At 47.8% G+C, this 15,354-nt stretch overlaps 1 protein-coding gene across 1 annotated transcript in view; it reads right to left on the reverse strand.

Annotated features, from left to right (window-relative positions):
• The window catches only part of LOC139046870 (uncharacterized), a 50,067-nt gene extending 35,531 nt beyond the window's left edge, over window positions 1-14,536 (reverse strand). The window contains exon 1 of the mRNA XM_070520792.1: window positions 14,407-14,536. The gene's annotated coding sequence lies outside the window, so the exon portion shown is untranslated. The remainder of the gene's footprint in view (window positions 1-14,406) is intronic.
• Window positions 14,537-15,354: the final 818 nt, after the last annotated feature.

Here is a 15,354-nt window from a genome sequence, read left to right on the forward strand (position 1 = left end):
ACTGGAACGACAGAAAGCTGAGCTAGTTGGTAAGGATTCATAATGTAAAAAAGGGTGAGGCGTGCAGACGCGAACACAAGAGAAGTGGATAACACGAACGTGTTCTCCACTTCGTGTTGTCCACTTCTCTTTTCTTGTGTCCGTGTCTGCACGCCTTGATCTTTTTTTGCATTATGAACCACAATTGGCATAGTATGACAAGATTTCATGACGAACATCCATGATAGGTCATGGCATGAACGCCATGACATGCGTGTCATGTAGGTGATGAAACAAAAATTCGTCTTCGCTTTCGTCTTGGCATGTACCAAAATTGGCATCACATTGCAAGGGCCTCGATGAGCGTAAGTGAAAGGTCATGATATGAATATCATGACATGTGCGTCATGTAGGTCATGAAACTGGCGCCTACGTCTTGGTGCTCTCATGGTCATTTCTTTAGCTTATGTACCACAATGGGCCTAGCATGACAAGAGTGTATGACGAACATAAATGACAGGTCATGACATGAATGTCATGACATGCGTATCATGTAGGTCATGAAGCAACCGCCTACGGCTAGGTGCTCTCATGGTCGTTTCGTTAACTTGGTAGGCTCCCCGCACACTGCTTCGCATAACATCGATTCCCGCACTTATTGTTATTGTTCTTTTCGGGCTATTTTATTTGCAACCCGTCGCGAGGAGCCTCACGCGCACGCGCGCGCGAGCGGGCCCTGTTGGTGCGCAACGAAGCACGGGCGGAGCGTGCGGAGTGATAACTTTTCTGGACCGAATTTCTTGCGCAGCTTCCATAGCGCTGACTGCTATGTGTGGAACGGAGTACAAAAATTATTCATTGTGCGGGTAAATTCGTTGTACACGTGCTGCTCGCTGGACCTGTTGGTTCATACTGAAACTTGGGAAAACAAGGGAAAACATTGACACGCAAACACGACGGAAAGAAGAGGACTATGACGCCGGACTAGCAAGTGACATATATTTGAAAAACGGATCAACCCTCGAACATCAACCACCGAAGTATGCGCAATGCTCTTAGCAAGGTTCTGAGTTATTTAAACTGATGAACACACCATTTTGCCCCATCTATCTTTACTTTCTACATTCTTGACTTTAAACTTCAACCTTTTAGAAAAGCTGTCTGAAAGGCTGAATCTCGAATACAAGGACATAAAAAGTAGAAATAGATAATGCAAAATGGTCTGTTCATCACGTAAGGAATTTTGTACGCGGAGGCGGTTTATGTTGTATAGTTGATTCGTTTCTTTTTTTTTCAAATATATGTCAGTTGCTACTCTAGCGTTGTGGTTTCTCGTCTTTGCGTCGTGCTTGCATCTCAATTTTTTCACTGGTTTTCTCATGCTTCGTTGCAGACGCGTCAACAGTACACATGGACGATAGGAATTTGGTCATGACATACTCAGTCCTTCGTTATACGCCTCATTTCCTTGTACAGGCGTTCGACTGTATTTGTGTGTTTGTTTGAGCGTCGCGCACATGTTGGTATAAGCTCCTTCCCAGCATTTACTCGTCGCTTAGCAAAGTCTGGAATATGTGTATAAGATAGGTTTTTACTTATGCTATCACTTGTCAGTCTTCGTTTAAAATGGAAGCTTCAGCTGAGAATCAGCGCTGCGCTGCGTTTCCGACAGTGCTGCAACAAATGAAGTCGTAGCTTATTGTTACGTGCGACAAAGTCGGTTGTCACACAGAAAGGTATAGGCAATAGACATCGCTACAAGGGCCTTTCGTCGTGCACTAGACTAGAATCACGATGACAAAACGTAACCACCAACGTAAGGCAGCATTGCTTGAAAGGAAAGCCTTGCCATAGGATGCATTTTCAACAAACCAGGTGAGATAAAGGACACTGTTTCAAAAGAAAATGCAGTGAGAAAGTCTTGAGTGTTTCAAGAGTCGCCCTTCTCCAAGGAACAAGATCACAAGTGTTTCCTTCTCCGCAATTCACATAAGAGATTCAGAACCGTCCCGGCGACTCTTATCTCCCTCGAGCGATCTGCCGCATTCAAACGATCGTTTATGCTCGTCTGGCAATGGCCCGCCGCGCATACGCCTACCTTGAGCGGACTTGCGGAGAAGCAGCCGCTGGCGACTGTTTTGGTGAAGAGCCCTCAGCGATCAAATCTACCGACGCGTTGCCTCCGCTTGTTGGACACGAGAGTCCCCTACCGTGGCCAGTCCTTTGACCTTGTGAAAGAAGCCCGCGATTGCTTAGAGGAGGCCGCTGTTGATGCCCTGATGGAGGTGTCTTTTGAATTGCACACTGGCGTGTGCCAGGATAACCCGCCACGTCGCTGCCAAGAGAGACGTTAAACGTTATAGAAAAGGAATATGCAGGTGGGTTTAAAGAATAAACGACCTATCGGCTCATTCAACGTGGGTTTTCTCACGGACGTTCGAACCATAAAAAGTTACTTTCACGTAGCGGCTGCAGTATATGAGGGCGAAATTGTGCACTATTATTTCGTGGTCGATGGTCGCGACCATCCCGGACAGCACCTGGGGGCAGGGAAGCGCTGATAATTTAGTGACGGCAGCTGGAGAGATTTCATGCGTTTTCGTTTGGTAAACGGAGGACATTGCGTTATAAACAATGATACAGCGTAAGCTTCCTTTTAGTGTGTGTCTTTTTTTACTCTTTTATTTACGTGTGCGCGTGTTCACAAACAATTTTCGTGCTAACAGTCTCGTTTTCTTTATTAATGTTATTAGCGTTACCTTTCAGAATTCTCGAATGCACCACATAGACATCAGCTCGTGGCAGAGCTATTGTTTCAATTCTTTGTGTTCAACATTTCAGAGCAGAAATGTCGCAAGGACGGAAGGGAGACCACACGACGCGAGTGCTATCGACCGAACGTTTATTTTGAAGAAAGGGTTAAAGAAAACAACAATGACACTAGATCCGTCCTTGTATATTGCGCACAAGTTATGTCAGGAGAAGGACACAAGTGGTGTTACAAAGGCTTAAACGTAATATAAGCCATATCTACAGGAAAGAAAATAAATGAATTAGCATGGACTGATTACTTTCACTTGTCATCTATAAATAATAACCTCTTTTTCATGCGATATTGAGGGCTGACTCACCCACGTCGTCCGTTGGCTACGTGGTGTGTCTCAATTATTTCTCTAGGGAACCGGTCGACGTCTGTGGACAAAATAGATGTAGGATGGTTTTGCGCTAAAAAGCTAAGCATGAACATGCGTCAACATGCTCTGTTTACTCTACTTCTAAGCTTAGTTTCAGTGCACCTTTTTCACTTCGTATAGCTATATAATAACAGGTGCAGATACCATTGCCGCCGTCTAGAAAGGTGCTTCGATCACGTCTCGACTTGCGGGCAAAAACTATAGATCAAGTTATGTGGGCAACGCGCCCGGTGGGAAACCGGCCCGCACAGTGGGACACCGGCCCGCACGGTTTAGCAAACTGATAGTGGGCCAATGGCAGTACCGAAACGTCGAGCAGGATCTGCAATCCACCACCTTTCACAAATTTTGCTATGCGCACAATCAGATTCAACATCCATGCAACTTCTCGAATGTATGGCACTGCACAACCTTGTCGCAAATTTTTTTCATTCTTTTTTCCCAGTTCGCGGTCGCTGTTTGTTTATTTGTAGTTAAGCCGCATGATACAGGAGCCTTCAAAGCTCCGCCGTGGCTCGTAAAGAGATCATAAAGGTACGCAACGCCTTACAGTGGCTCTTGTACTCCTACACGATCTACTAAGAACGAGCCGAATATTATGGCTGTTCCTATACGAGTTAACTTAAACACCCAAGAAATAACCAAGAAAGAAAAGCAGGGGGGCGTCCATGGACGAAAATTACGCCAATGAACGCAAGGATCTCATTCACACGCAAGGCCACATTCTATAGAATTCTGAAATCTGACAGACAGAGGAACGGCGCCTTCACACAATGCGAACTCAGATTTGCTATCTTAGTTGCTTCACAAGTCCACATTGTAAGATTCTCTTTGAATGTAGACACAAAGGGGCCAGTCGTATACAGGGGGCTCGCACCAGTACATGTCACATTATTCCAAGCCAGCCAGTGACCACCGCATCCCTGGTTGTTGCTGCGTTGTTGTTCGGTACTCAGCGTTAAAAGAATGCTCAGGGGATCCATCGACTCCCAAGCAGCGCTTTGATATCGCGCGGGGTGCCCATTACCGTCAAGTGCCGCCGTTATGCGCTACAGCGCTCATTCTTTAGCCCGCGCGGAGTGTTGCGCTATATCGAGGCATCTCGCGGCCACTCTGCGTTCTTCTCGGTATAACGACGCAATCAGCATTCGGATACGGTGCTCCCACCGAGGCGGGCCTGGCACGAAGCATTGTGTGTGTGCGCGCTCGAAATCTGTCTCGTCGATTGTTGCCGGCTGTGAAGAAAACGAGGATTCCCGCGTTCCCGCTTATCGAAGTTTGCCGCCATTTCGAACGTTTCTGCTCCAGAACTGCGCGCATGCCTTAACGATGTCAGAGGCGATTTAACTTAGAAATCGCGCCTGTTCCCTACTTTTCTAAGCACTCGTGTGAAAGTGGAGAAAGAAATAATGGGCCACAACACCCGTCTTGAACTGTAACTTTACTATCGGGGAAAGCACACGGGGCTTGGTATATTGCGATGACTTGGTGGCTGTATTGCTCGATGTCAAATGAGCTAGGTTAAACCTAGCATGCCACAGTTTCCAAGAAATCCTTCCAGATATGTCTGAGGTTTCTTTTTAGTTCGATTGGCATTCTTGGAGTACTTCCTGCACGTACCAAGGGCTGCCGGTCTCTCTGTCGATGCCTCTAATAGTTTTCCAGCCAGCCTTGGGTCAATGGGTAGTCAGTGATGTAATGGTTAGAGCATCGGGCTCCTGTGATGAGGAAACTGGGTTCGAAACCCATTGTAGGGCCCACTTGTGCCATGGGTGTGTGGCAGTGCGCATGCGCCGTTCATCAGCTTAGCCGCTTCACGCCAACTTGTGATACTGGAGGTGTGTCAGTGTTTATGTGCAGCTTTCCAATAAACGTACCTCTGTTATCCGGACTTGGATCACTGTTCACTGGGTATGTGAAACTGCCTACACTGCCATCCTCCACGATGTACTGCCATCCACTAGTGTTGCCGAACGGATGAATGTGTCGTCGATTGGATAGATGTATATAGAGTGCATGTTGTGCGTATGTATGCAAATGTACATTACTGTGCATAAAAATATATACATAAAGCAAGGTGAAAGTGTAAAAATTGATCATGTATACGCGCTAATTAAACCCTAAGAAAGAATGCTAATCGCATTACCGTCGCCAATCATCTCTAAAAGATGAATGTACCACCATTTTTTTTTTTCGTTTGCTCCCGCGAGCGGGGCACACGTCAAACGGCAGAGTCCGTAGCCCCGCCTAGACAAGGTTGACAAGTCTCTTGTCATTCTTAGAGTCCTTTACCTACTTTTAGAGGGCTTCCAGAAGATCGATCGATCTATTTATCTTATCTATCTATCTATCTATCTATCTATCTATCTATCTATCTATCTATCTATCTATCTATCTATCTATCTATCTATCTATCTATCTATCTATCTATCTATCTATCTATCTATCTTATATAACCCTTCTCCCAACTACCTTTCCATTCCCACTATCCCTTACCCCCAGTGTAGGATAGCAAACCGGACGCTCGTCTGGTAGACCTCCCTGCCGGTCCAATGCTTGCTTTCTCTCTCTCTTGGTCACTGGATATGAGGCACTGGGTACTTGCCACTGTTTAGTAAGCCTCTTTGACGCCAACTGCGAGCACTTGGCATATGTCCCTTTGTCTATGACGTTCTTCAATTAACCTGACGTCAACTTGGACTACTGGGTATAGGCCACACGGCATATGCTGTTTTTCATGAACTCCCTCTGATGCGAATTTGGATAACTGAGCACGTGCTTCTGTGTATGTAGCCCACTTCAATCACATCAGTTAACCCGTTTCATGCCAACTTGTATTACAGCTTATGTGCCGCTCTTCAATGAACCTCTTGAACCCCAACTTGGCTGACTGGATATGTGAAACTATGCACGTGCCATACTTCAATTAACATTTGTAATGCCAGTTTGGCGCACTGCCTATGTGCAACTGGGCGTGTGCTTCTCTTCAATGAGCCTATTAACAACTCGGCTGAATGGGCATGTGCTACTGGGTATGTGCATGTGCCACCAGGTATGTATACCGCTCTTCAATGAACGTCTTTTGCGCCTCCTTGGGTCACTACATAGCTAAGGGTAACCGGATGTGCACAGCTTTTCAACGAACCTCTTTGATGCAAGTTTGGATCACTGGCTGTTAGGCACTGGGTATGAACCGCTCGGTATGCGCCGTGCGTAAATGACAAAAAAGATATTTTAAATTTCCAGTGCAGGCCAGAGCCGCACCCGCGTCATATATATATTCATAAAATCTTGTTCGAATATATATATATATATATATATATATATATATATATATATATATATATATATATATATATATATGTGTTTCTATTCTTCTATTGTACTCTTATTTCTTTCACACGAGCCTGTGACTAGGCTAAGCTATACGGATCTCTAAAGGGTCACTAAAGAGTAGCACTGACTCCGTTTAGACTAGTTCGCTGTTCTTTCAAAAGTGCATTTAGTGTTGTTAATTCTCAGCAAGAGTCTGATTAATGCTGGAAGACCAAAGGAAGACCTTAATTCTATTTATATTTTTTTTATTTGATTCTCTCTTCTCACTTAAACTCTGACTGCGCTGTGAGTCTGAGTCCGAGTGAGAGCCCGGCTGAGCGCAATTCTGATGAGTCTGAGTTTGAGAGATTTCTTTAGCAAAAGATTGTGTACTTTTTTAGCGAGTCAGAACGAGTTCCCTTTATTTTGCTCACCAATGCCAGTGCGTCAGCGTGACGGTACAGATTCCAAAGCGTTTCTTTGTGCTATTCGGGCCCTTGTGGCTGCGTAAAAATGTTGCAAACTTGCTAAGCTCAATCCTTGGCTCAATTACGATAGAATGTGGTCCACCTCTAACTGGGCCTGAGCAGAAGCCACGAAATTCCATGACATCGCGGTTAGCTGGCGCAGTATAACTTCGTGGCAGCATGCGACCGTTCTGTCGCTTATACGTCCTTTTCTGCATTACCGAGCTTCCTCCCGCTATAGAAGTGGATTCTTTCCAGTATTGCAGATGCTTTATTTTACCAGTACAGCACAACTCATCTTTCTCTTTACACTTTCTTTGTCGCCCTTGCTCGTTTCAGCTCTGCCATACGGAACTTCGTACTGGTGGACCAACTCGCCACACGCGCCGCACAAAGATCGCGAAACTGCCGCCCATGCATCAACCTCCGCCTCATACACCAAAGCAAGCGAACGATCAAGCAAACAAAAAGCTAAGGAACGACTGTTTAAAGAAGGAGGCGGGGCGTCGGCGCGCATGCCGGAAGCAGCGTGGGTTCAACAAATGGCTGTGCCTCTCGAATGGATGGGCGCGCTGAATGCGAGACGTTCGCCGAGGAATGCGTGCCCACGGTCAGTGTCGCAACTGCCGCGGGCAGAGGACGGCACCGCTTTCTTTGCCTTGTGTGCACGAGCTTCCGCCTCTGAAACCGCGCGTCCGCGGGACGTCTGTAGTACGTCCCACCGCGAACGGAAAGAACGCGCGTAACGGGAGAAATTGATTCGGAGGAATGCGGAATGTGGACACTCCTATGTATTCTTGCATAGCTCTCGAACAGTGAGCATTTCATTGGGAATAAACAGTCGCAAGTCGGCGCCCCAGTGCATCTCGAAGGTGTGCCACTATTGCGTCCTCTCTATACAAGCTAAGCTCCCTGACTAAATACCTCTTAACTTCTCGTTTTCTTTTCTTTATTGCGAAAGCATTATGCGCTCCATTGCGCGAAAATCCGGCGGCGGCGGCGGGGTGACCGAGAAATGGGACCTAAAATGGCCGACGGAGCGAAGAGTAAAAACACGTCAAAAAATTATCCGATTGACGTCAAATTTCACAGGAAGGTTCGTGTAAATATAGTAAATTAATGGCTTTGAAAAGAACATTGTGTACATTTCGGTTTGGGCTGGACTCGAACCCAGACCTCCGGGGTGCGACACATGCATGCTTCCTGGACAACATGGCGGCTCCACAGTTCTGGCTGACCAAAGGTGTGGATAGTGCGTTCATCATTGGGCACGTGACGTCCCAGCCAATGGGGAGGAGGTGGCGCCATGTCATGCGTGTATAAAATGAGCTTATAAAATAAAATGGTTTCACCGAGGCCCAAAATTAAGTATGGGAAGCAGTTGGCGAGATCGTGCTGGCTAGCTCGGCCCCCGAAGACCAACTCTTGGCCGTCCAGCAGGCCGAGGATTCCGCCGGAGCCCAAGGGCTTCTGGGCGCCACCTAGGCGGAGTTGGCCCCCTCACCAATGTGTCGACTACCTAAATAAAGGTTCTCTCTCTCTCTCTCTCTCTCTCTCTCTCTCTTTGTGTCTTTCTCACCGAAGAGACTATAACACTTTCGCATTACCACACGTAAACACTTTTAAGTGTCTCCGCCGAATTTTTTTACAGCGAAGCGTTGGCGTCTTTGCAGTCGGCACTTTTCGTGTCCGAGTCCGTTAGCAAAAATGTGGGGCAGTGCAGGCCAGGAGCAGTGGCTCGTACCCCCGTAAGGCAGAGGCTTCGAGCACTCAGCGAAGTGAAGCGAACAGTGCATACATTCTTTTGAATCACGCTTACAACATACAGAACAGCAGACGCTTCAACAAAGAACAAGCACAAAACAAGCATCCGCACCACATAATTGACGATGAGGCACTCCTTATAACAATGCGAACCGCGTAGCACTCCCCACGTACCTTTCTCGGTAAAGATTACTGCTGCACAAGCTGCCGCGGCAACGGCAGTTTGCGTAATTACTACCATTACTACCATCATTACTATCACTACCACTACCCTAAAGCAATAAAGCACATGTCTGTTACGGTGCACCCACTTTTATCGGTAGCCAACCTCAGCACAGTTAGGCTCGTAATCAAGGCGCGTCGACGCGCGAGGCACAATGGACGCCGTAGCGCGTGAAATACGCCGGGAATACGTTGTATGTGGCTGCATAGCGTCGGCGCCGTCATGATCGCCTTCCTCCTAATCTCGAATACACACGTGCTTAGGTTGGACTGGAAATGAAAACCTATGTACCAAATGAAGATGAATAAATTTTGATTTGATTTGATTTGATCTATGCACTTACTGACTGGCGCGCAGTAGCGCAGTCATGCATTTTTTTTCGGGGGAGTAGAGAGGCGGGAGGGAGATTCGTGTCTTGTGTGCCCCAGCGTCCTCTACCCCCTGGCTACGCCCCTGTTTGCTCCTTGTGCACGCATTTACGTATAATAACGAATCCGCTCCCAGCGACACAGGAGTGCATAACGGTCAGAGCAACTGTGCAAATGAACGTACTAATACTTTTTTTTTTCTTTCTTTCATTTGTTTACAGCTTCCTCTGTAGCAAATCCCGCATTTCTCGCATATTCTCAGAACGAGCTCCACCAACAGCTCACCCCCTCAGCTCCTTCAGCGCTTCCGTCTCATCTCCATATTTCTCGCCTCCTTCTAGGGACACCAATTCCGCTGAAAGGCGTGGCTGCCGGCCTCTGTAGTATACGCGCTGTCTTCATTTTTTGTTCCCCGCTCGGGCGCCCGCAGACAGCGCGTCGGCGAACGTTGGCGCTCGTGCATATGCCGGCCGCCTTGCAGTAACCTCCATTTGCGTTTACGCCTATTTACATTTTCTTTCTTTTCCCCTCTTCTTTCCTTTCGGGTCTCGGTTCGTCGCGCGTCTGCCAGCTCCGCGCGGAATGCCGCAACGTGGAGAGCTGCAGAAGGTGGGCTTGTTAACGGTGCCTCGTAGCAGGGACACAAACAGCTCGCAAAGAAAGTCAGAGAACAACGCGAAAGAAATTATAAAGAGGACAACAAGAAAAAAAAAGTAAAAGGTAGCACAAGGTGTCAACGTGGAACGCGAAACAAACGGCTTAGAACGAGAGAAAGCGAAAGAAAAAAAAAAAGAGCCCGGAAGAAACTAAAGGACATGACAGAAAGGAGCACAGGATGTGGGAAGCGACGCTGGCAACTGGGTGAAGGTCTCCGCAGTCGGCGAATCACGTGACGGGAGCGACCGCCGCTCGTCCCGGAAAGTCGTTGCGAAGCGACGATCGACGATGCATCCGACAGTTGTGGTTGCAGGCGGCTCTGTTAGCGGGGCAGACGACGCGTTCTTTCGTTCGATTCGATCTTGAGTTGATGCTTGCGGATTGAAACGTCATTCGACGAGCTCGTCCCGGCGCTTTTCACTGCGTCGCAGCTAGCCTTACCGGATAAAGTAATCCGAATTGCACTCATAGTGACAATGCAAGACTTCAGTTCAAGCTCCACCCGCAAAATGCGCCTGCTTCCGGTGCCTCGGCATTGCGAAACGTAGCCATCGAGAGACGCCGACATAGAAAGTACGCCTCAGTCGTGACGTCACGGGAAATGGGCGAACGTGATTGGCTCGCGCGTCTGCATAGTTTATTATAGTTGTACAGGCGGTTTATTTAGCCACTGCGTTGACGGGCTGTCACAGACTATAGACAAACACTTCTTTTAATCCAACCTAGAATATCAGCTGTACGCGTTTTACAGTGGAGCTGTTAGAACTTCGTTAGGTTTCTCTTGACGTCCGCAGCTTCACCGAGCTGGGCAAGAGAGAACCGAGAGAGAGTGAAAGCACAGTCTAAAAATAGCATCACGCAGCACAGTGACGCGGCGAGGGTGGGTGGAGCCTAGCAGGGTAGAAGGAGCGGCGCTGCTGATACACAGTGGGTGTGACGTCATTATTCTCCGATAAAAACCCGCGCGCTTGCTTCGGCGGTCCTCTTTCTCGCAGTGGAAAAAAAAAATGCGTGACTCTGCTGTCGCAAACACCAGAGACCAACGGAGCTGGGGGAAGCCCAGCAAAAGTTAGACTAAGTGTGCGGTTTGTCACTGCGTTACTGGCCTACCCCCAGCTCCACTGGTCTCTGGTGTTTGCGATAGCAGAGCCACGCATAATTTTTGCTCTTTCAAATCGATAGCGCGCCTTCCTGTCTCCCGAGGCCATGCCCACCAATTTCGTTCGATCGCTCGTTCAGCGTCATTTAACTTCTTCTCAAGATCCTTTATTGCCTCCTTCACCCAAGCAGGTTTGTATTGGTAAAGTGCAGTGAATGTATCCTCTTTTCAAAGGTACCGGAAAGCTGTCGGTCGTGCACTTGAGAGTGCCTCCTTACGTGCTTCAGCGCATTTGTGTTCTGGAAGTTTTGCTCGCATCATCCGGGTTTCCTGGACTAGAAGAATGTACACTTGAGCTACTTCGGGGAGCTGACTAGTTAGCACGAGGGTTCACGCCCTTGGTCAGTATAGTTGAACATTACTTTGGTCATTTCTTCAGCGTACTGATTCTCACGCTTACCCTTAGAGCTCGTCGGCTAACGTATCCATTAATTTATTGTTAACTCCTGTTTTGCTGAACAGGTAAAGGCCATCTGCGAAACGCCGCTCGCCTGAAGTGTTCTCCGCTGACCCTCGCACCAGATCCTCTTCAACCTGTACTTTTGAACGCTTCTTTCAAGGAATCAGCGAAAAGCATGAGAGAGATTGTGTAGTGTCGGCATACCTTAAATGACGAAATAAGGACGTATGACCAAAATGGCCAATAAGATGGCCCGAAGTAATAACCATAGTAGAACTGGAAGTCATTCATAACCTAAACAGGAAAAAGTCCGCAAACATGAATAGATGCAACAGGTCAAGTGACCCTGAGCATCAGTACGTCACATCAGTACATCAGACACATCAGGCCCATCAGTACCTACGTACTGATGTGCCTAGAAAAGTTCACCAGGGGAGCTTTGCACTGATGGCTCCCTAATCAAGTGGCGCCTTTTAAAACTATTAAAAATATCATAATTGAATTATTGATTGATGGATTCATTCATTCATTCGTTCATTCATTCATTCATTCATTCATTCATTCATTCATAGTAAAGTTGTTCGCAGCACCTTGTAACAGTGAGTCGCCTGCTGCACCCTAGCTGCCAACAGTGCATGGGAGAACGACAGCGAGAGTGCTTCACGAATAGTATAGTTTAAATAGTTTTTGTGTGTGTTCTGAAAGTATAAAACAAAGGAAGGTACAAATAAGCTTCTCGTTAGGCCCCTTGGAAATGCCACGATGACGCACTTGTACAGGCGATATATTTATCCACTGCCTTCATGGGCTGTCACAGACTTTAGACAAATATTTATTTTAGTCCGAACTAGGACATCAGCAGTACACGTTTTACAGTGCAGCTGTTAGAACCTCGCTCGGTTTCTCTTGACGCCCCTTGGAAATGCACTCAAGTGCCAACTGCCACTGATGTCAGTACACAAGTACAAAAATTGTAAACCCATTCCCAACACACACACACACGCACGCACACACATGCGCCCACACGCGCGCAAACAAGCTCCCACATACGCCCACACGCACACACGCACACACAAACACACACAAACAAAGATGTGCATACGCGCACACACAAAATGTCATCAGTTGTCACGTTGTTTACCTGCGCAGCCGATTAAGACACAGTCGTACAACAATGAAATGCGCCTTGGTCGTAGCTCTTTTCACCTAGCTCCAGTCGCTCGTTCCAGGAGATGCTTACAAACGCTATTCTGTCTCAGTGTTTCCTCGTTGAAACGGCTAGTGGCGTGGGACTGTGCACGTGATCGGCCTGGCTAACCGGAGAAATAATTCCCGCGCGGGCCTCTCCCGTGCGTCGAGTGCGGTGCCCACGCTGTTAAGCTTAACTGGTGAGGCTCGACTTTTAATCGAATAACAGCAGACGGCGACTCCTAAGTGGACGGCGAGGTGTCTCTAACACGATCAGCAGATTATAAGAGTTGTTGGTAGTGTGTTTGGTTTCTTTTCTCCGTGGGACGGACAAGAAACCTTCGCGAACTTGCCTGCTCTGCCTTCCGCGTTTCTCTTCGCCATCGCAATCAGCGCGACAGGAAAGAAAAAAGAAGTAATTGCCGAGGTACTTCAAATGAATCAGTTTTGTTTTCCTTGAGTTTCTTTTTCTCTCGCTCTCTCTCGCTGCTTCACTCAACATTTGAAGTGACGTCGGCAGGGAGTCGTTCCAGCTAACACCTTGCGTAATCAGCGAAGGAAGGGGGCGTGGCTCACTTGTGGCGAGAAAACTAATGTCTTTCGAAGCCGGGTGTTCTGCATAACTTCGCGACACAGTTTTTTTTCTTCGAAGGAAAAAAAAAAAGCCTTCTCTCCCGATGCGTAAAACGCTCTCCGCGCAATTATCCGGCAGCTATTTCTCGCGGGTATGTCTCTTCATTTTTTCTCCTTTCTGCGTTCTTTGTGCGGCTCACTGTCGCTTCGAAACTGCTATCCTAACTTACTAAACAAGAGATTCGTAATAGAACGTAGCAAGTTTTTTTGAGACAAAGGGCAAACAAACTTAAGAGCGAAAATGAGCCGCCAATACAGCGTCTCGCACGAGAGAATCAGAGGGCGCCTCGAACGCCCTAACGGTGAGGGATGTACACCTTACAAATGCGAAAGTGTTAAGAGCCCCGTGCCGCCGAAAATGCGGCGTCGCCTCCGGCAATACACCCAACTAGTCTTGAGTTAGGGGTCCATATGCATTTGCCACATGTTTCACTGGACATACAGTGTGCACAAGAATTGAACTTCAATTCGGCCAGCCTTAAGGGCTTCCGAGTCAAATTTAACTGCGACGGAAGGTATTGGAACAGCACGCTTTGGGGAGACCTGCTCTTCGCAAGTCATGCATTTTTTTTTTTTGCTCTAGGATAGGGATAACTTTAATAAAGTACCGGCAAACGACGGTTTAACGCGTGGTGACGCTGGCCAAGCGTCGACCCGGGGTTATACCCTACGCTGCACTAGCCCAGTTGGGCCCGTTTGTAGTGGGTCATGAGGCTTGTGCTTGTGCTTGTGCTTGTACTTGTGCTTGTGCTATCTTCATCGTCACTTAACGGACTTTCCCTTTCTGTCTCCCCTTCCTCCAGGGTTGGAAAATTGCGCCTCATGATGACACCCTCCGCCGTCCCTGCTAATTATTTTTCTCCCTCACACTAAGCCTTAAAGAAAAGCCAGCACAATCCTTTTGCGGACGAGTCTCAAGTCACAAGCCAGGCAAAACTCGTTGATGTGTTCCGACAGAGACAGACAGGCAGAACGAAAGAGAGAAAGAAAGAAAGCGATAACTTCCGCTTCGAGCAAAACAATATCCTAGGCATCGAACGCAGAACGCCGGCTACTTACACCGGACGAAACCGCCAGTTTCGCGTTCTCACATCGCCTCCCCCTCCCGTTTGTGAGGACACAACCGTCGGCTCTCGCTTCCCTTGGCGTTCGGCTTGTCCTGGTGACACGCTTCGCTGGTCGCGGCGCACGCGGACTGCGACGACGAGGCTCCCTTTGTCGAGACGGTGCTCGTGACAGCTGATGCGGCGCCTCTGTCGCCTCGCCTGACAGACGTGAGAAGTGGCTCCGTTCCAGACGGCGCGCGCCCGCCTCCGGCGCCTGGGACTTCCGTACACAGGGGCGCGTCCCCGTCTCGCTGGTACCGTACGGCCTCCGGGACCAACGTCGTCTCGTTAAGAGATCCGCGCCAAGTGCTGGCCTCATGCTAGCCTGGTGAAACTTTCTCAACGTTGTGTCGCTTTTTTTGTTGTTGCTGATACAGCGATAGCCGTTAGAAGCTCGAAAGTACGTTTGCTGTTTTACCTATGTGGGCCCGTTCATTCCGCGGTTGCAGTTGTTATGCCGTAAAAGAATGGCTCGCACGAAACTATTAGGGTCAGCAAAGAAATTAATGTTCTATTCGAAGTGTTTGACGGAAGTACATTTTGGGTATATATAGAGCGAATGACGTGTGAAGGCGATAATACGTGTTATAATTAGCGATGGAGCAACAGTGAGAATCGTTATTTGAAACGTACTCCAAAATATTGAAAAGAGATGCAATTTCTGCAGGGCAAATCCGTTGTATTAAATAAGCAAATCCTGAACGCTGGAGAAAGCATTATTCTGGCTCAATCGCAGAGTCGAGGTTTTCGGTCAAAAGAATACTAGGGTCTGTTGACTCCAGGCGAAAAGACTTCGAATGGGAAGTTGCAAGCTTCTCGTGCAGCAACAAAGCAGTGTCATGGTAGGAAGAAATATTGAAATATATCAGAGTGAGGGTGTAGGCCAGTTGGTGATTCATGA

The sequence above is a fragment of the Dermacentor albipictus genome, chromosome 6 (genome assembly GCF_038994185.2).
Source record: "Dermacentor albipictus isolate Rhodes 1998 colony chromosome 6, USDA_Dalb.pri_finalv2, whole genome shotgun sequence".
Classification (NCBI taxonomy): Eukaryota; Metazoa; Arthropoda; class Arachnida; order Ixodida; family Ixodidae; genus Dermacentor; species Dermacentor albipictus.